Here is a 21,965-nt window from a genome sequence, read left to right on the forward strand (position 1 = left end):
AATGTCTTTGGCAACAAACCATCCTGAGGATCCGATAAAGTGACAGAAAATACAATACAGTTCTGTCTTTTGGAATGAGCCACTGATCGCCATGGGCAGTCTGCAGAAGAGTGTTTAATCAGAATAGTTTAGCCCTGTCACTGGGAGTACAAAGCAATGATTTACAGAGCTCTCCTGAACTCTGCATTCAATCTGTGCCATCGGTGCTCTGTGATTAGTAAGGGATTATTAAGGTGGGATGTGGGTGGGAAGGGAAGGTTAAGAATCACTGCTCCAGACCCAATTGTTACTGAAATATTTTGCTTGAGAAAAATTGTAATTGGTCCATTTACTTTGGAGCGATGAAACCATTCACATAATGAGTCAATGAGGGATGATTAAAACAGTGGTTTACAAACTTTTTCTTTCCACCCTTCCACCCTTACTAATCACAGAACACCAATGGCTTAGGGATTACTTAAAGTGGGATGTGAGTGGGATGAAAATGGTTGAGAACAACTGCCTTAGGTCATGATGCCCTCTGAGTGTGGGAGGGATGGGCTCATTTTTCACTATGTCTGAATAATCGTTTGGCAGAGTGAAAGATCCATCTGTTACGAAAGCTGCCCAAATATTAACCAGGTGCAGTCAATAAAATCATGACTTTACAGTGAGTGAATTGTTTGTGTGAGCACATTCCAGCCCCTCTGATTTCTCCCGGAAACAGAGACCTCACACAGCACGGAAAGCCGTGAATGAAGCCATCAGCCATCCTGCTCTGGATCACAAGATTAGCAAGAGCCAGTAAGGCGCTGCATTAGGAAGTGCAGCTGTTCAATCCTGGCTTCTTTGGTTGCCTGGGTGGGGTTTGAACCCTTTTCCTTCCATCTCCTGTAAAATGGTTTAGGTGGGGGCCAGGAGTGAGAGAATTAAGGGCGTAGTCATCGGCAAGCGAAGAGACAAGGTTCATGGTTATGAGCAGAGGTAAGGCACAATGCAGGATTGCCCTGAAACTGATGGGCCAAATGGCCTCCTGCTAGATAAGGAATGGTTAGTGTAGCAGAACACTATTACAGCACCAGCGACCCTGCTTCGAATGTAGTGCTATCTGTAAGCACTTTGTACGTTCTCCCTGCACATGGAATTTCCCAGGGTGCTCCAGTTTCCTCCCACCGTCCAAACCTACAGGGTTTGTAGGTTAATTGGGTATAATTGAACGATTTATTGTCAGAGTACACACATGACATCACATACAACCCTGAGATTAGTTTTCTTGCGGGCGAGGCAGAACTGCCACTTATTGGTTGTGCAAAATAAAACTGTACTCGATGTACACATGTAAACAAATAAAGAAATGTAAACAATCTGACTGTGCGATATACAGAGGAAAAAAATCAGTGAAATGCACAAGTAAACGTCCTAATGAGTCCCTGATTGAGTTTGTCGTGGAGGAGTCTGATGGTGGAGGAGGAGCAGCTGTTCTTGAACCTGCTGGTGCGAGTCTTGTGGCCCCTACATCTCTTTCCTGATGGCAGCAGCAGGAACAGAGCATGTGCTGGGTGGTGTGGATCCTTCACACACTGCGCACATATTAATACAACATTCCCATCTTTGAATGGAGCTAGGACAAAAATATCGGACTTTTTTATATTAGAAGACTAAACTTGGCAGCAATGCTCCCTGTGTGGAAAAATCTTAGGCTGTGAAGGGCTCAGAGGGGGGCTCAGTGAGTGAAGCGGGTTGTTGGCGACCTGCAGTCGGAGGACTCGCGCCAGGCTGCTGGGAACCAGGTATTGGAACGGGGATTCGACAGGGTGCTGAGGGCAAGAAGGGCTCTCGAAGGGCCACGGGCCTTGAAGGCTTCCTGATCGTGTCGGAGGTTCGGATCTGGAGCTCAGGGGACCAATGTTTCGAACAGGAATCTGTGCGGCTGGAGAGGCTGCGGGAGACGAATCCACGGAGGTTCAGTGACTCTGAAGGGACTCTCTTTTGCATCTCTTTCTCTTAGGGGCAGCAGGCAATGTGCATGGCGAATGGCAAACAAACGTTGAACTGCATCCTGTATATTACCAAATAGTCTCTGCACTGTACAAAATATGAAATAGAAATGTATGTTTTCTCATGACTTCATGGGCACCTGAGGGGGATTTCAAAATCTTTTGATTGTTGATATCCCAGTTAATCTGATAGAACCTTTCACAGATTGACTTTGGACATGACCTGGAACATACTGTACTGTGCAGCCATGTAACTAAGAAACATTATGCTATTTATAACTATAGAGTTCTTAGTAATTAGGAAATTTGGCATTGATACATCTTCAAAAAATATCAATAGATTGTGTTTAAAACTTGAATTGAATGCCTTAAATTAGTTATTAAAATGAATACCTACTTCATCTGAGTCAGAGCCGGCACCAACAGGTTGAGGAACAGTTTCTTCCCACGGGCAGTGAGAATGCTGAACGATCAAAGGAACTGCTCACACTGACCCTCCGAGACTCTCATACTCATGAAACAAAATCTATTTCTTTATTTATTTGTATGCATGAATACTTGTCCTGCACGTGTATGGTTTGCCCGTGTGTTACGTCTGGTAGTGAGTCTGCGTGTTTTTGCACCGAGGACCGGAGAACGCTGTTGTAACTGCAATCAGATGGCAATAAACTTGATCGAAAGCAACGCAGCTGGGTTGGGCGCGCCAATTTTTAACTTTTGTATTTTTTTCTACTTATTTACTTTCCACGGTTGCTTGAATTCCAGTTAATGAGGAATTTTCCGAATTTTGGTACTTAGGTAAATGGCAAAAATCTCTCCATTATATTTTCCCGATTTTCTCTGTTTTCCATGTGTTTGTTCTATTGAAAACAATTTCTTCATTAGGGCTTCTGAGATGCTTTCATTGTGGCTTCCACCACGTGCTCTCAAGCAAACCTGTTCTACTTCACCCACTACCACTCTCATCTCATTCCTCCCCATTCAGAGCAAGGATTGTGCCCCCTTGTCTTCACCCTCCATCCCACCAGCGACCCACATTCTAATTCCTCCTTCACCAAACTGCTACCATCTTCCTTTCTTTTGGTATTCCATAGGAACCCCACACTGAGGTTCAATATTTCACCTCCACCTAAACCAGTGGTTCTCAACCTTTCCCTTTCCTTTCACATCCCACTTTGAGTAATCCCTCTGTCATCGGTACTCTGTGATTAGTAAGGGATTGCTTAAGGTGGAAAGAAATAAGCTTGAAAACCATTGTTTTAATCATCCCTCATTGACTCGTTATGTGCACGGTTTCAGAACTCCAAAGGAGTTGCCAATGGCAATTTTTCTCAAGCAAAATATTTCAGTAACAATTGGGTCTAGAGCAGTGGTTCTCAACCTTCCCTTCCCACCAACATCCCACCTTAAACAATCCCTTACTAATCACATAGCACCGATGGTATCTTTGGCTTGGCTTCGTGGACGAAGATTTATGGAGGGGGTAAAAAGGTATAGGGATTAGTTAAAGTGGGATGTGAGTGGAAAGAAAAAGATTGACAACCACTGACCTAAACCCATTCCCTCACTAAAAACAGTAGAAGTAACGTCTTCCTTTTTACTTCGTCCCTTCCCACCATCCACGACCCACACTGTCCTTCTATTGCTTGGTCTTTTCCCTTTTATTGTAAATTTAGACATACAGCATGGTAGCAGTCCCTTTTGGTCCATGAGCCCCCCCATTTCCTCTTTCAGTCCACGAGCCCCCCATTTCCTAATTACATCCAATTGACCGACAACCCCAGTACTTTTTTGAACATTTTATTTTTTAACATATTTACACTTTCTTTTCGTATAATTCACTTCTCAGATACAAACACTATGTCTGCCTAATTCCCCAAAACTTTGAAAATTAAACAACTAAAGCAATTAAAGTGATAGAAAATGGTAAAGAGAAAAAGAAAAACCCCAGTTTTGAAATTCCTTTATTATTCCATATATTTTTTAAGTGATCTTTTGAAAAAATTAATAAAGGATGAATTAATGGCATTTTTAATGAAAGAGGAGTTCTATCAACTTCTAACTTAACTTTATTCCAAATATTAAGCAAATGTTTTGATATCGGAGCATCTCTATCTATTGTTATAGATATTGGCTCCCATTTATAAATAAACCCCTCTGGTATAATTTCTCCTATCTTATTTAATTCAATGTCCACCCAAGATGGTTTAATTTTAACAAGCATGGAGACAAGAAATCTTAATTGTGCTGGCTTATAATAATTTTTAAAGTTAGGAAGTTGGAGTCCCCCTTGTTCATATTTCCATGTTAACCTTTCAAAAGACTTCCTTACCATTTTCCCTTTCCAGAGAAATTTCCTAACTTGTTTATTTTCTACTGTTTGTCATTAAGATCCTATATATGTTGATTAAATAAAATATCCAAAAAAAAAGAAAAATCCCACCTCTCCTTCCACTCCTTGAGGTGTTTCGCTGCTGTTGTCTTTATGTATGTTGTTAGCTTTTTAGAACTGTGGGTTGTTAGAGCTGTACACTAAAGTGCTTTAGACAAGGTTTGGCAAAAGTATCATACTTATTTCTTAAATTATATGTTATTTTCTCCATGGGCCTGCAGTTGTGTATCTCAATGGCCCATCAAGTGATGAGCAGGGGGGAGTCGGACAGTACTAATCTACTGACAGGGCAGTATCTACAAACTTAATTTGGAATTTTGTTCATATTCTGCCCATGCCCTCGAGGTTTCCCAATAAATACAGCTCTGGATCCAGCAGGAAGTCTGTTCCCATAAGCCGAGTTAATATATTAGATAATTCCAACCAAAAGGATCTCGTCTTCGCACAGGTCCACGTGGCGTGTATAAAGGTGCCCATTTCTAACCTAAATGAAGCATATTTTTGATATCTCTGATTTTCCTTGATGTAATTTTTTTGTGAGGTGGGTTATAATTCATGTAAGAAATTATATTGTACCAATCTTGTTGAATGGTGGGAGGAAACCAGAGCCCTCAAGGAAAACCCACACCAACACAAACTCCTTACGGACAGTGCTGGATTCGAAACCCGGTTGCTGGAACCGGTGGTAACAGTGTTGCGCTAACCATCGCACTAACCCTTATGCAGCTTCAGGGATGACTGGTCTTCCCCAAGCTGTCGAAGAAAAGATCTGGGTTATTGAAAGGAGCTATTTTCGTGCAATTAGTTTGCATTCATGTGAAGCCATCCCAATGCTCGAACTCAGAACAGATGAAGCAATTCCTTCAGGAAAAAAGTATTTCTCTGATGCTACTCCGATCCGCAATTTGAGACAGGGCAGAGATCTATTGCTGTCTGGAATGATCCACGTTCAATGAATATCTCAGCAGCTGACTGCATTAAAATAGCTCCAATCAATCACTGAGATGTTTTTGACAGAAAGGGTTTTTGCTCTATCAACGTACCAAGAGAAAGCTTCTTCCTGGACAAGGACCGACGTCCAGGAGGCATTGAAGACTCCTTCACCCTTAGCGAGACTGCCCAGCGGCCAAATGCTTCAGAAAGCACTCTCTGTCACTAATGGTACAGCCTGTGGCCTTTGGAAGAAGTAATCTGAATGCATTGTTGACATTCATTTCCTGAGGAATAGCATACAAGAGCAGGGATGTGACGTTGAGACTCTATAAAGTACTGGAGGGACCTCTCTTGAAGGACTCTGTACAGTTTTGGGCACCTTATTTGAGAAAAGATGTGCTGGCATTGGAGAGAGTTCAGAGATTTACTTGAGTGATGCCAGGAATTGGTTGAGGAACGTTTGTCAGCTCTAGGACTGCACTCGTTGAAGTACAGAAGGATGAGGGGGTACCTCACAGAGACATTGTGAATGCTGAAAGGCCTGGACAGAGTAGATGTGGCCAGGATGTTTCCCATGGTTGGGGAGTCTAGGACAAGAGGGCACAACCGCAGGATAAAACAGAGTTGCAGAAAAACATCTTTAGTTAGAGGGCTGTGAATCTGTGGAACTTGTTGCCACGGGCGGCTGTGGAAGCGAGGTCGTTGGGGGTATTTAAGGCAGAGGTTGACAGTGCAGTGTGGATTGTGGAGGGCCGTGTTGCCCCTCCATCTGGAACCTAGTCTGATGTCGCATCTCCTGCCAGTCAACATTGGACTCTGCCCACCCATTAGTGCACAACTCACGGGTGGCCCCTTGAATCACCGAGTGATTACCTGAGCCAGACTCCCCAGCACTTTAAAAGCTCACCACGTGCAGCAGCTCATTTTCCCTGCTCCTTGGTCCTGACTACGAGCGCTGCTCTACGCCAGGTCGCGAACTGTGGATATTGTTGGAAGAGTCGTGGGTAAGGTGTTCACTACACTGAGAGGTGGGACCAGAGTATTGTGTGGGAATACTTAGCAATGAGCCATACCCTGATGGAACAGAGAACTGGGAGTACGTGTTGAAGCCCCTGTCTAGTTAGATTTTGCTAGTTACTGAATGTTACTGCACGAGTATAATAGAGAGAGAGAATAGGCAGCCACTGGTATTGGAGATCGTTGTATCCGATGTGAATGTTTACATAGTTTTATTTCCGAGGATGTTTTTGTATTTTTCCCTTTATGATTTCCCTGTGTGCGCAGTAAAGATCATCCTTTCTCTGTTCAGCCTGCATCTGGATTCATTTCTCTTTGAACCCATCCAACCTGACTTGATCACATGTAACAATTAGTCAGGGTGTCAAGGTTTACGGGGAGAAAGCCGGGGAGTGCGGCTGAGTGGGAGGATGGATCAGCTCATGATTAGAATGGTGGAGCAGACCCGATGGGCCAATGGGCCTACTCATGTATCTTGCAATGCCAGAGGAGGCCAGTCGTCTCTGCAGCTGCTTGAAGAAGATTCACAGTTTCTCAGCCGCGAGTCCCGCTCAACAGGCAGAAAAAGCAAGAGCTCTTGGTTTCACTGACGCTATTCCACGACACCCACTGCAAGGAGCTGCAATTCTTGGCAGCACAAGAAGCCTCCGACATTTAGTAGCATCAGGCACCCACATTGAGTCAATTACTCAGAAGACTGTTGCAGAGAAACCAATAGGCTTTTATTCGCTTAAGGACACAAGCACATCCATACTGTTCAGCTGTGCTACACTGAGTTGCTGGAGACTGTGGAACAGTCACCTTTACACAGGAGCCTGTGAGGAGGGGCCACAGGTATAACCAGCCCAATATGTGCTTGACCAGACAATTATATAAAACAATGATTTACCACACTCATGATGCAGATTGTCGTCGTTGAGGCTCTCCCTCAAGGTTGAGGACGATGGTCTTTGTTCCTACAGACTCTCCAGTGGCTTATGCTTCCAATCTTCAAAAGTGGCTCAACGAGCAAAGTCGCCTGGGCGCATGTTTGTTTAATGTGTGCTTGATGTGGCGCTCCAAGGAGCACACGGTACATCACCAACTAGTTCCAGAGGCGGGGAGACCACAAAGATGGGAGCTGAGGGATCTGTCGCAGCCTTCACAGCCGTTGAGTTCAGGGTCACTTCGTCCACCTGTTCCACTGCTGAGTTCTTGGTTGGATTGTTCTTTATCAGGGATCTCGACCATACCACCAAGGGCGGCCCTACCAGGAGCAGAGCTCTCAGGATCTCAGGACCGCACAAGCTTCTCCATCTCGACAAGGTGACCATCTACGGAGAAGATTGTAAGCAAAAAAATATCTGACCTAGATATGCAATTGTCACTTTTTAACCTGGAAATGTTCCCCAGCACAATAAGAAATTATACCTGGTGCATTATTTGGGCATGAATTCTACTGCAAAGGATATTTTACAATCAGAATGAATTTTTTTTATTTTGAATTGGTCAGTAAGAAGTGTGAAAAATGGTGTAAAAAATATAATTTTTCTTAGGTAGAGTGAGTTGCTATATCACCATATAACAGTTCATGCCATGGAAACTAGCTATCTCGGCCCTTCAAGTCCAAGCCGGTTCACTCAAATAACTCCGCTAGATTCCCCCTGCCTATTCTCCGCCCATAAGCCTCCAACCCCTCTTATCCATGTATATATCCGGCCTCCTCTTAAATGAAAGAATTGACTCTGCCTCAACTATTTCCACCAGAAGATTATTCCATTCACCCTCAACTTGTGTCCTCTTGTTTCAACATCCCCTGCTCCCCTGGGGAAGAGTCTACTTGCATTTAGTCTATCTATTCCCTTTATAATTTTAAACACCTCTATCAAATCCCCTCTCAACCGTCTACATTCCAAAGAATAAAGTCCTAACCTCTTCAATCTTTCTCTGTACTCTAGGTATTTTAAGCCAGGCAACATCCTTGTAAATCTTCTCCACCTTATCTATGTCCTTCCTATAATTTGGAGATCAGAACTGAACACAATACTCCAAACTTGGTCTCACCAATGCCTTAAACAGTCGCAACATCACTTCCCAGCTCCTACACTCTATGCTATGATTTATGAAGGCTAACGTACCAAATGCCTTCTTAACCACCCTGTCAACATGCGAATCCCCCTTCAAGGAACGCTGCACCATAATTCCAAGATCTCTTTGTACTTGTGCATTCCCAATGTCATCCCCCTTACTACATATGTCCTATTTCGATTATTTTTACCGAAATGAAGCTCCTCACACTTCTCTACTTTAAATTCCATCTGCCATCTTTCAGCCCAACTCTCCAGACAAACCAAATCCCTCTGTAATCCCTGAAAACCTTCCTCGCTATCCACCACTCCCTCTATTTTCATATCGTCTGCGTATTTACTTACCCAGTTAACCACCCCCTCATCCAAATCATTAATATAAATGATGAACAACAGGGGACCTACCACCGATCCTTGAGACACGCCGCTCGTCACAGGCTTCCATCCTGATGCACAGTTGTCCACCATGACCCTCTGCTGTCTCTCCTCCAGCCACCTCTGAACCCATCTTACTATTTCTCTATTAATCCCTAGTGACTGAATCTTCCTTTCATGTGGAACCTTATCAAAAGCTTTGCTAAAATCCAGTTAGACTGTTTTGATATAACTGTCTGCACCCTTGCTGTCTAAATCCATTTTACCCCGTATTCTTCCTGTAACCTCTTTTCCATTTGGCATTCTTCTTCACCCTGGATTTAAGACATAGAAGCAGGCCATTCAGCCCTTGAGTCTCTCTGACCATTCAATCATGAGCTGATCCATTCTCCCACTCAGCCCCACTGCCCGCCCTTCTCGCCATAACCTTTGATGGGCCGGATAGTCAAGAACCAAATAGCCTCTGTCTTGAATGCACCCAATAACCTGTCTGTGGCCAACAAATTCCATCGCTTTACCACCCTCTGACTTCTCATGAGTTTCCAAATTACCAATATTCAAGTAAACAGGGCTGTTTGACTGCAGCGAGCACTACACCCACGCTATTAATTTTATTCATTCTCGTCTAGGATACTGAATGATAGCTTCATGGGCTGGAGAAGGAGGCTATTCAGCCAATTACATCTATGCTAGCTCTCACATTACCCCACATTTCCCATGGAACCTACTCTCTCTCTCTTTCAACCACCTACCCTGGGGTAATTTACAGTGGCCAATTAATTTTCCCGTCAGTAGGTTTTCAAGTTGTACGAGGAAACTCGAGCACCCAGGGGAAATCCCTGCAGTTCCAGAGAGAAGGTGGAAATTCCTCGCAGGCAGTGGAGGAGGTCAGGATTGAAGCCCGGCCCCTTCAAGCTGTGAGATGTTCAGTGTTGAAATATCTGCCTCATTTCCCTCTCTCGACGGCTGCCTTCCCCAGCCTGTATTGTTCCACTCAGACCTTGAAGAAGGGCTCAGGCCCGAAACGTCAGTAACATATCTTCACCTCTTTTGGACACTGTGAGACTGAGGCACTGAGGCATCTCTGTACTTGAATCAGAGCTGTTGATAAAAGTGTTTCCTGAGCCCTCGCTCACCCCCTCTCTCTCTCTCTCTCTCTCTCTCTCTCTCTCTCTCTTTCTCTCTCGGTGCTTGTGACTCTCTCTCTCTCTCTCTCTCTCTCTCTCTCTCTCTCTCTCTCTCTCTCTCTCTCTCTCGGTGCTTGTGACTCTCTCTCTCTCTCTCTCTCTCTCTCTTTCTCTCTCGGTGCTTGTGACTCTCTCTCTCTCTCTCTCTCTCTCTTTCTCTCTCGGTGCTTGTGACTCTCTCTCTCTCTCTCTCTCTTTCTCTCTCGGTGCTTGTGACTCTCTCTCTCTCTCTCTTTCTCTCTCTTTCTCTCTCGGTGCTTGTGATAAAGTAGACAGGACAGAGTTTACATTTTCTTGGGGCCACAGTAAGGGACTCTATTTTTCTTCCTTTCTCCTATTGTCAGGGATGCTGGCCAATGCTCATGGCGACTGTCTATTCACCTTACAGCGGGAAAATGTTGAAGTACATCGTGTATTTGATGTATTGTTTTGTGACAATAAGAAGAACTTTCAACAATTGCCAATACCAGAGGGCCTCGGTTTAAGGTGAGGGGAGGAACGTTTAGGGGAGATGACAGGGGTAAGAAGGATGGGTCCCTTGAATGCATTGCCGGGGCTGGTGGTGGTGGCTGGTACAATGGCGACATTTAACAGCCTCTTAGACAGGCAAGAAAAATCCAGGGCTGTGGATATGAGGTAGGGAAGGGTTAGATTGTTGAGTAGGTTTATCGAGGTTGGGACAACATTGTGGGCTGAAGGGCCTGTACTGTGTCTACGTTTTCTCCTTGATGGCTACCTTATTGTGAAGTTCCTCTTTGTCACTAAATTTCCCAAGTTGCAAAGATCTGACACAGACAGCGTGCTATAAATAACGTCGGGCATTTTTAGTGCGGTTTCATCATTTGACCTCTCCCCCCAATTTCACAAGCCTAGTTTAATGACATTTTTGAATGAGCTGTGGTTTGATGGGCGACACTTTTTCATGGAGTCAGCAGGATGTTGTTCAAGTTCCTTTATTTTCCATCATTCAGTTTAAAGTCCAGTGTCAAGGCTGAGATGATGAATTAAGGCTGTGTGTCCCTTTCGGTCAATCATTATGTCAACTTTTCAATGCGAGTGTCCCAGCCATCCAACACCTGCTTCTACCTCCTACCCACGATCCACGTCCAAGCAGACCAATTGTTTCAACCTGCTCTTGCTCAATTGAGCCAATTTCTTCCTATCTTGTCTCAGTCCTGTCTTCCCGGATCCAGTCCCTTGCCTGTAACAATTCTAATGCTCTTCACCACCCTGACAATTCTCCGATCCTACTGGCTCGTCTCAGGCGGGTTCCATCCCTTTACACCTCCAATCAGCTGAAGGACGTGTTGCATCCTCGATCGGAGGCCCAACTAGTTCCTCCTCCACAACATGTTCATTCAATCGGCAGAACTTTGTCCTTCAGCTCAGGAGTTTTCTCCTTCAATGCCACATCCTCCAGATTAAAGTTGTAGCCATGAGAACTTCCATGGGTTGTAACTACACCTGTTATTTTGTTGGATCAGTTCCAATAACTTATAATGATCACTGGATTTCCTTCCCACAGATGCTGCCTGACTGGTTGAGTTTTCCAGTAATTTTTTGGGAGTATCGTGTTCAGTTCCGGTCGCCTCAATACAGGAAGGATGTGGAAGCGGGAAGCGGTGGAGAGGAGATTTACCAGGATGTTGCCTGGATTGGAGAACGTGCCTTATGAAGCAAGAGCTGGGGCTTCGGAACAAAGAAGGAGGTGACTTAATGAATGTCTCCAATGTTCTGAGAGGCCTAGAGAGGATGGACAGCCAACACCTTTTTCCTGGCATGAGAGTGGCCAACACCAGAGGACAGCTGTACAAGGTGAATGGGGGGGGGGGGGAGGATTTAGGGGAGACATCAGGGGTAAGGTTTTTACACACAGAGTGGTGGGTGCCTGCAATGCATTGCCAAGGATGGTGATGAAGGCTGGTACAGCAGGGACATTCAAAATACATGGATGTTAAAAAAAAATGGAGGGATATGGGTGTGATGTAGGGAAGAGTTTACTGTGGAGTAGGTTTTCAGCACAACGTTGGGGGCCGAAGGGCCTATAATGTTCTGTTTTTACTTTATCTCTGGTGGACTGGCTAGAAACTGGTATTGGAACCGAGATGCGAGAGGGTGGCGAGGCTTCCTGATCGTGTCGGAGGTTCGGATCTGGCGCTCGTGCTGCTGATGGTTTGAGCGGGGCTCTGCGGGGGCTGCGGCAGCGCTGGGAGCGAATCCGCGGACACTCGGGGGGCTCTCCTTTGCTTCTCTTTCTCTGACTGTAGGAGGCGCTTCAGGCAATTTCTGCCAATGGCGAATCTGTCCGCCTTATTGTAGGCAAAAGCCATGTCATGTAATATTGCACTGTCTTTATTACATGACAATAAAGGAATCTTGAATACTTCTTAACCACTAGTAGATTGGTCAAGGGGTCCTTTCTCACCATTTAAAACAGCATAAAACTCTTGACAACCAGATTCTGGAGCATCATAGACAATTTTCATTGCACATGACGGTACAGGCCTTTCAAATGCAGAGGCATGGGTATGGCCCACACCAAGGGTGGAAGCAGTGGGGTGTAGAGAGAACGAGGGCTGGGTTGTGAGAACTTGGCCTGGGTTGGGGCGGTGAGTCCCGGACTTCCTGGCCCGGTTGCAGGGAACTGATTAGGAGTGGATGCCGGTGCTGCCCTGTTTGCACTGGTCAGGTTGAACCCTGCACCTCGTGCGGCTGTGTGGCCCGGCAAGATTTTCTTTTATTTACCCACCATAAATTAGCGTAACGAAGGGGTTTGCTTCAGGACCAACTGGAACAACCAGGCTTCCTTCTGCAGAGGATATCAGCAATTCCCATGGGCATTTATGGACATCCGACTGCTTCTGGCAGTTTTACTGATTTTTGATTTTGTTTAGACATGCTGGATAGTACAGGAACAGGCCCTTTTGGCCCACAAGTCCGTGCTGCCCCATTACACCCAGTTGACCTACAACGCCCAGTACGTTTTGAATGTTGGGAGGAAACCCACGCAGTCACAGGAGAACATACAAATTCATTACAGTGTCAGATTCGAACCTGGAGCTTTTGAACCAACTGAATTTAAATTCCCGAGCACAGCACTGAGGTTTCTACTCTGTTTCTCAGTATGACTAATTCTGTACCTTAAATATCATTCAAATTAGGCTACCAAAATAGGTTAATTATTAACAAGATTAACATTCAAACTTTTATTGACGCCTACTGAGAGCTGATGGTGTAACATCGTCTACTTTTAGAATTCTGACTGACAAAGTGATTTCAGTTTTGATACCCATGCTACTCAAAGGCCTATTGTTTGGTTATTAAACAGCTGCGTCCTAACAGAGTCTCGTCTGGATTACTCAGTTGGCTGGAATGTTTAGGTGACGGTCTGGGACCCATTGACACAGTCTGAACAAATCACACAGGTGCCCTTCTCCAAGACCCTTGCATAATCACACAAGTGTCTCCAGTGAAGTGTGAGACCAATGTTGGTCTTAATCCTGTCAGTTTTCCGGCATAGTGGATTCGGTTCTAAAACATAATAGCATGGTACAGGCCCTATATATATACTTACCCAAAAGAAGTACTAAACCCTTCCTATCTCATAACCCTCTCTTTTTCAATCATCCATGCGCCTGTTTAAAAGTCTCTTAAATGCCCCATTGTCCCAGACGCCACCACCATCCCCTGTTAAGTCATTCCAGGCTCCTACAACTCTGTGTTAAAAAAAAATACCCCTGATGTCTCCCCTAAACTTTCCTCCTTTAATTTTGTAGAGATGTTCCCTGGTGTTTGATAGTCCTGCCCTGGGAAAAAGGCGCTGACCGTCCACCCTATCTATTCCTCTCAGAATCTTGTGGACCTCTAATAAGTCTCCTCTCATCATTCTACTCCAAAGAGAAAAGTCCCAGCTCTGCTAACCTTGCCTTGTTTCCCAATCAAGGCGGCATCCTAGTCAATCTCCTCTGCCCCCTCTCCATAGCTTCCACTTCCTTCCTGTAATGAGGTGACCTGAGCTGAACACAATACCCTAAGTGTAGTCTCAACTGAGATTTGTAGAGTTGCAACGACCTCTCTCCTCTTGAACTCAATCCCTCTATTAATGAAGCCCAACATTCCATAGGCCTTCTTAACTATCCTATCAACCTGTGTGGCAATCTTGAGGGATGCATGGTTTTGACCCCAAGGTCCATCTGTTCTTCCACCACTCTTTAAGAATCAGAACATTAACCCTGTACTCAGCTTTTTGCTTTGTCCTTCCAAAATGCATCACCTCACACTTACCTGGATTGAACTCCATCTGCCATTTTTCCACCCAACTCTGCATGCTATCTATACCTATGACAAACTTCAGCACCATCCACAACTCCTCCAATCTTTGTATCATCCGCAAACTTACTGACCAATCCTTTCGCTTCTTCATCGAGAACATTTACAAATATCACAACGAGCAGGGGTCCCAGAACAGATCCCTGTGGAACTCCACTAGTCACCGACCTCCGGACAGAAGACTTTCCATCCACTACTACTCTCTGCTTTCTACATACAAGCCAATTTTTAATCCATACACCATGACTTTCTGAACAAGTCTCTCATGAGGGAACTTTTCAAATGGCCTTACTAAAATCCATGTAGACCACATCTACCACCCTACCCTCATCAATTTGTTTTGTTACCTCCACAAAAAACTCAATGTGACCTTCCCTACACAAATCCATGTTGACTATCCTTGAGTAAACTGGACTTCTCCAAATGCTCACAGATCCTATCCTTAGGAATCCTCTCAAATAGTTTACACACCACTGGCGTAAGACTCACTGGTCTATAATTCTCAGGATTATCCTTTTTTTTAAACTAGGAAACCACATTTACCATTCATCAATCCTCCGCACCTCCCCTGTCGCCAAGGAGGACTCAAAGATTATAGCCACTGCCCCAGCTACCTCTTCCTTCCCTTCCCATCGTGTCCAGCCCAGGGATTTATCAATCTTAACGTCATGAACAAGTCACGAAATTCAGTGTTTCGTTGCAGCATTGTAGTGCAAACATTCCTATTATAACCATCTTACAATAAATATTAAAATAACAGTGCTTGAAAAGTGAGGCAGTGTCTTTAGTTCATTGATCATTCAGGAGTCTGATCGCAGCGGGGAAGAAGTCGTCCTTGTACCACCTGTTCTATTCCGACCTCACCATGATCAAGATCTTTTTCTCTTGTGAATACTGACGCAAAGTATTCACTTAGGACCTTCCCAACCTCCTCCGCCTCCAGGTACATGTTGCTTCCTTCACCCTTAAGTGATCCTTCTGTTCTTCACAATTGCATAGAGTGCCTTGAGGTTCTCCTTAATTCTTTTTGCCAAGGCCTTTGGAGCTTTCCTCAAGCTCCTTCCTGACTACCACATACTTCTCATGAGCCCTTCCTGTTTCCCACTTTCTAAATCTATGCTTCCTTCTTCCTCTTCACAAGCAGCCTCATCTGTTTTGTTCCCTTTTCCTTGTCCCAGTGGGACAAACCTATCCTGATCCCAGCACATGGTCCCAAAACTTCCTCCACATTAGTTCCGTGCTTTCACCTTTGAACATCTGTTTCCAATTCACTCTCGTTAGTTCCCACCTCATCCCATCATAAATTAGCCCTTCCCCAATAGAACACTTTTCCATTTTGTCTGCTTTTGTCCTTATCCATGGCTATACTACAGCTCAGAGAGTTGTGGTCACTCTCACCGAAATGCTCCCCCACCGAGAGGTCCACCACCTGACCAGGTTCAATACCCAGAATTAGATCCAGTGTGCCCTCTCCTCTCGTCGGCTGTGTCGGGAATCCTACTTTTTTTAAAATTTATTTTTCACACTATGAACCATATTAACCAAAATACACACAAACATTTCCCTCTTGAATATACACAGTGTCATTTTCTCCCCTTTTCCCCCCTCCCTTCCCTCCCTCCTTCCCACCCCACCTCCAAACCCTCTCAACATATATGATACATTAAACCCATTAAACAATGTCATCACACAATGAAAAACAACAGGAAAATTATGTCATCTACTTTTACACACTGGGTCAGTTCATTTCGTCTTCTTCTCCTTCTGTCATTTTAGGTGGTGGAAGTCCACGGTAGGACTTCTCTGTTGTGTTCCATGTACGGTTCCAAAATTTGTTCAAATACTGTGATGTTATTTCTTAAATTATATGTTATTTTACCGAACTTTAAGAATTATTATAGAGCAGCACATTTAAGATACCTATCAGATTTTTATCAAACAAGGGAAAAACCAGATTGGACCAGGATAGAGCTAGATAAAATAGGAGAGAAGGTACCAGCACATATACTCTATAAGTGGGATGAAAAAGTGGTGCAATATAGAAGTTCACCAGTACTGGATCATCTGCTCAACATTTGGAAGAAGATTCACATGGAAAGGAATAAAACAAATGATCAACTACCAAAATTATTATTGACGCAAAATCAACTAATCCCTTTCACAATAGATAACCTTTCCTTTAGAGAATGGGAGAGAAAAGGAATGAAAAGAATAGAAAATTGTTTTTTGGGAAATAATTTATTATCATTTGAACAAATGAAGGACAAATATGGAATAACTCACGGTACAATGTTTGCATATCACCAACTGAAAACCTAGTTGAAGGACAAATTGGGAAGTAGACTGAGGTTACCAGAGGAAGCAGCTTTGAATATGTGATTACAGACACAATGATAATTAAAAGATTTATAACAAACATGTACATCAAACTACAAGAGAAAGAGAACAAGGAAACAAGCTGTAAACCCAAACAAACATGGGAACAAGATCTAAACATAAAGATAAAGAATGAAACATGGGAGAAGCTATGCTCCGGAACTATGAGAAATACAATAAACACGAGGTTACGCATGATACAATATAACTGGATACACAGGCTACACATCACACCTCAAAAGTTAAATAAATGGGACCCAACAGTGTCAGACAGATGTTTTCGCTGTAAGAAGGAAACGGGAACAACAGGACATGCAATTTGGGCATGTGAGAAAGTGGAAAAGTTTTGGGAAGATCTAAATCAGGTATTAAATAAAATCACAAAAAGCAACTTACCAAAAAATCCAGAGATCTTTCTTCTAAGTAATATAAGAAGTAAGGAATTAGGCCTCAAACTGGATGAAGCGCAAAAAAGATTTATTATGATAGCCTTAGCTAAAATGGTTTTCATGAATTAGATTTGTGTTTTAGATGTGGTAACACCGCTGGAACTTTTTTTCACACGGTTTGGTCATGTCTTTTTGGAAGAAAGTACAATTGTTTCTGGAATTCCTGTATAAGATTAAGATACTTTTACATCCGACAGTATTTTTATTGGGTAGTTTGCAACCTTTGAAAGGTCTGGGATTAGATAAATTTCAACTTGCTTTTGTATATTTAGCATTATCTGTAGTAAAAAAAATGTATTGTTAGTACGTGGAAAGATACGAATATGATTGATGTTAATAGATGGCATAATGAGATGAAATATTGTTTAATAATGGAAAAATCACATATGTTTCACGTGATAATTATAGTTTTCTTATTAATAAGTGGTTGTTATATTCAGAATATTTACATTTCGATTTACATTGATTAGATCTTAATATGTATATTTATTTTTTCTTTTTTTTTCTTTCTTTATGGCTCTCCTTAGGAGAGTTGGCTGAAAAGGGGGGGGTGTCCTTTTTTTTCTTCTCTTTTTTATTTTATATAAATAAAATATATCGTTCATGTTTAGTTTATTGTTATATATGTTACTTATCTGTATTTTGAATGAATAAATAAAGTTTTTTTAAAAAAATGATAGCCTTAGCTGTAGCAAAAAAATGTATAATGTCAACTTGGAAATCAGAAGAGAGCCTGAGAGTACAGCAATGGTACTTGGAAATGAATAAATGTATTCCGTCGGGAATCCTTCTTGAGTACACCTGACAAATTCAGCCCCATCTATCCTTCTTGCAGTCAGGAAGTGCCCGTCAGTATTAGGGAAGTTGAAGTCTCCCATAATAACAACCCTGTAACTTCTGCACCATTCCAAAACCTGCACACCTGTTTCTCTGTGTCCCAAGGGTGATTTGGGGGCCCTATAGACTACTCCCAGCACAGTGGTAGCTCCCTTCCTATTTCTGACTTCTGTCCACACCAACTCAATGGACACTTCCTTGTTATGTATTTTATATTTTTAAAAACACAATTACAATTAGACTCGTGAGGCACGACCTTCCCTTCACAAAGCCATGAGTAGACTGAACTTCTCCAAATGCTCACAGATCTTATCCTTAGGAATCCTCTCCAATAGTTTGCACACCTCCAGTAAACACTTCCTCTTAATAAAAATTTGGACAGGTACGTGAATGGGATAGGGACTGCAGCAACCTCCTTTGAAGAAGACCGCAGAGCCCACCTCACTGACAAAAGGCAAAGGAGGAAAAACCCAACACCTAACCCCGACCCACCAATGTTCCCTTGCAACCACTGCAACCGTGTCTGCCTGTCCCGCATCGGACTTGTCAGCCAGAAACGAGCCTGCAGCTGACGTGGACTTTTACCCCCTCCATAAATCTTCGTCCGCGAAGCCAAGCCAAAGAAAAGAAGTAGTTCAGCACAGACTAGAAGGGGGCAAAGGGCCTGCTTCTTTGCAGTCGTGTTCTATGGTTCTTTTGTTGACCCACCTTTTGCTCTTCGTGGACCTTCAAGAATGATGCAAGGTTCCTCAGATTCGCGCCTTCCACGGTTTATGCGGTAGTCGGCAAGAATTGAGATGACACTCGTGGCATTTGAAGGCCATCAGAATGTGGCATTAGATACAAGAACTTGACAGAAACAAACCAATTTGACCAGTAGGTTCACGGCAATGCCTGAAATCCTCACAATCTCCTTTTTAAATTTCCATTACATTTAATAATGGTTGCTTCAAAAATTGGAAGGCAAAAAGCATTTGTTTGGGTGAAGAAGAGCGTGTTTACATTTGATGATGGGAAATCACTGCACTATTAGGATGGTCACATCAGCTGAGACAATAGACATGAAATTAGCACGGTAACAGGCTCTTTTGGCCTTCCAGTCTGTGCCGCCCAATGACACCTAATTGACCGACAACCCCCGGTATGTTCTGATCGGTCTGACCAGAGCACCTGGAGGAAACCCACACAGACCGGAGAGGACAGACAAACTCTTTACAGACAGTGCCAGATTTGAACACAGGTCGCTGGCGCCGTAATAGCGTTACACTAACCGTAGGTTAACAATGGCTGAATAACAGCAACGGTGTGAAGATGGAGGAGGAAGGAGATTTCTGCCGTTGGAGGAAGAAATAGAATTTAAGATGAGAGAATTTTAAAATTTGGGTGTCGACAAAACTAGAGACAGATGAGTTAGAAATAAAAACACGAAGTGTGGTAAACATTCAGGAGGCCAGGCAGTGTGCGTGGAAAGAGAAACAGAGTTCATCTTTCACGTTGAGACTCTTAGTACAGGGAATGGAGTTCACGTCACTAGTGACCTATCGTGGACACACAACATCTCCTCACTTGTCAGGAAGGCACAACAGCGACTGCACTCCCTGAGAAGACTGAAGCAGGCAAGGCTACGCCAACCTTCTTCAGGCTACATCACAGTGCAATTTGGTTGCTGCAGGGAAATGGATCGGAGGTCAATCCGCAGGACCGTAAGAGCGGCAGAGGTCGTGATCTACCGGGATCGTTGTCTGAAGAGGCCGTGCAATATTATTCAGGACCCCCTTCCACCCCGCATACACCATCTTGCGGCTGCTCTCATCGGGGAAGAGAGCCAGGAGGATCAGAGCCAGCACCACCAGGCTGAGGAACAGCTTCTTCCCACGGGCAGCGAGGACGCTGAATGACCAAAGGAACAGCTCACACTAACCATCTGAGACTCCCATATTCATGAACGAATATTTATTTGTATATATGAATACTATGTATAATTTGTCTGTATGCATATTATGTCTGCGTGTTTTGCACCAAGGACTGGAGAACGCAGTTTCGTCGGGTTGTACAATCAGATGACAATAAACTTGATTATGACTTTGACCTTTTAATGTTGTGAAACGTCTTGAGTCACTTCCAGTCCAAATTCTGAAGCAGAACTAAATATGAGCTTCAGGGCATCTTAAAGAATGGAAGTCGAAAGATTTGGGAAATAAAATCCAGATGCTGACCCTGGTGTTCACACTACTTGGGACACATAAACCTGGACTTATTGTGTACGTGGAGTTGACAAGTACCTATACCACTTGCTGCGGCCTCCCCTCCAACCCCCACATCATGTACAACCACATGATGCACTCCTAGTTAAAGTTGTAAGAATAGAGAAACTGCGAAGGATTTAGGAAAGGCTTCACAAACCCACACTTGTCAATAAAATCATTTCAATAAAAATGAAATCCTATGCTTTATCATTGGTTTTGGAATTCCAAAGCAAGTATTCCATGACGAACCAATGCAGTTGTACTCCAGATGCTGTCTGACCAATGCTCGACAGAACCGAGGGGAGGAAACAGAAAGCAATAGTGGAGGGGCTCAAGGAACAGAGATGGTTTGAAGAACGAGCTCAAGAAAGATTAACCAGTAAAATGGAAGCAATTGATATTTTGGATAGGAGAGGCCATTTCCACTGGCAGAAGGGTCGGCCATGTTAGTGTATGGACACATTAATCCTTTGGACCTCATGTCCGTTTTCAGGAACTAGCAATAAGCAATAATATATACTACATGTCCCCGATTTCCTGGACTGGTTCGTGCCCAACCACTAGCTAGTTCATACTGGTGTTCATACTGTATTTTACCCAGCAGTATCAGAGCCAGCGCCACCTGGCTGAGAACAGCTTCTTCCCACGGGCAGTGAGAACGCTGAACGACCAAAGGAACGGCTCGCACTGACCATCCGAGACTCTCAAATCGATGAAACAATATTTATTTGTATATTAATGTTGTCAGCACCTAATAACCAGTCTACACCTGGCTATTAGCCAGTCTGATCTTAGAAACTAAGCAGGCTCAGTACTTGGGAGGGGAGACCGCCTCGGAACACCAGGTGCTACTGTAGGTTTCTGAGAGGGGCGCTGGACAAAGTGGCGACTCTGTCTGCCTTTCAGTGGACAAAAAGTTAGAGAATTCCATGTATGTTACATTCTAAATCTAGTATTAGGTGACAATAAGGAACCTTTACCTTATGTGTTACATCTGGTTGTGTTTCTCCCAAGAACGCTACTTCGTCGGGTTGTACTCATGCAATAAACTTGAACTTGACTTTATTAGGACAAACCCTCAGACTGGATTATATGTTCAAACCTGTTGGGACTTGAGGCCACAATCTGTGATTCACAACAAGTGAACCACAGCTGACAGACTAATTTAACATTAAGAAATTCAACATAATACATCCTGGTGTAAAGTATAAAAGTCAAAGCTGTGGTTACGTGAGTCATGAAACACGAGGATGCGTATTTCCCAATACACTGCTATGACGGTTATGTTACACTATGTTATGTTCTGCCAATAGTCAAATACAAAAATGTAAGTAATCACAGCTCACGGTAATGGGCAGAATGGAGTCGAACTTTGGCTTGCCAACATTCCTGGAGGTTGTACTGAATTGCCTCAGTCTTCAGTAATGCAAACAGAATAAAACCTTTTTCTCTCATTGCTAATATTTTCCACAGAAACGAGTGCAGAAAAAAATCCATGTACTGTATACTTGTATAATTAGCAAATTTTTTGGACCACATTTTCAGGCCTAAAAAAAAAGGGTGTGTCAACTACTATACTACATTGAAAATTTCACAAGTATACACAATATTATGATATTGTCTTTTCCAGAAATTCCTCACAAAAGCATCTTGGAATTTAATCTTGGTTACTCAAGATTCAAGATTATTTTATTGTCATGCAATAAAACAGAACATGCAATATTACACAAAATTTCCTTTCGTCTACCATAAGGCAAACAAAGATTCGCCATCAGCAGAAAT

At 43.4% G+C, this 21,965-nt stretch overlaps 1 protein-coding gene across 1 annotated transcript in view; it reads right to left on the reverse strand.

Moving 5' to 3' along the window:
* The window catches only part of alpk3a (alpha-kinase 3a), a 115,546-nt gene extending 94,214 nt beyond the window's left edge, over positions 1-21,332 (reverse strand). The window contains exon 1 of the mRNA XM_069902250.1: positions 21,164-21,332. The gene's annotated coding sequence lies outside the window, so the exon portion shown is untranslated. The remainder of the gene's footprint in view (positions 1-21,163) is intronic.
* Positions 21,333-21,965: the final 633 nt, after the last annotated feature.

The sequence above is a fragment of the Narcine bancroftii genome, chromosome 11 (assembly GCF_036971445.1).
Source record: "Narcine bancroftii isolate sNarBan1 chromosome 11, sNarBan1.hap1, whole genome shotgun sequence".
NCBI lineage: Eukaryota > Metazoa > Chordata > Chondrichthyes > Torpediniformes > Narcinidae > Narcine > Narcine bancroftii.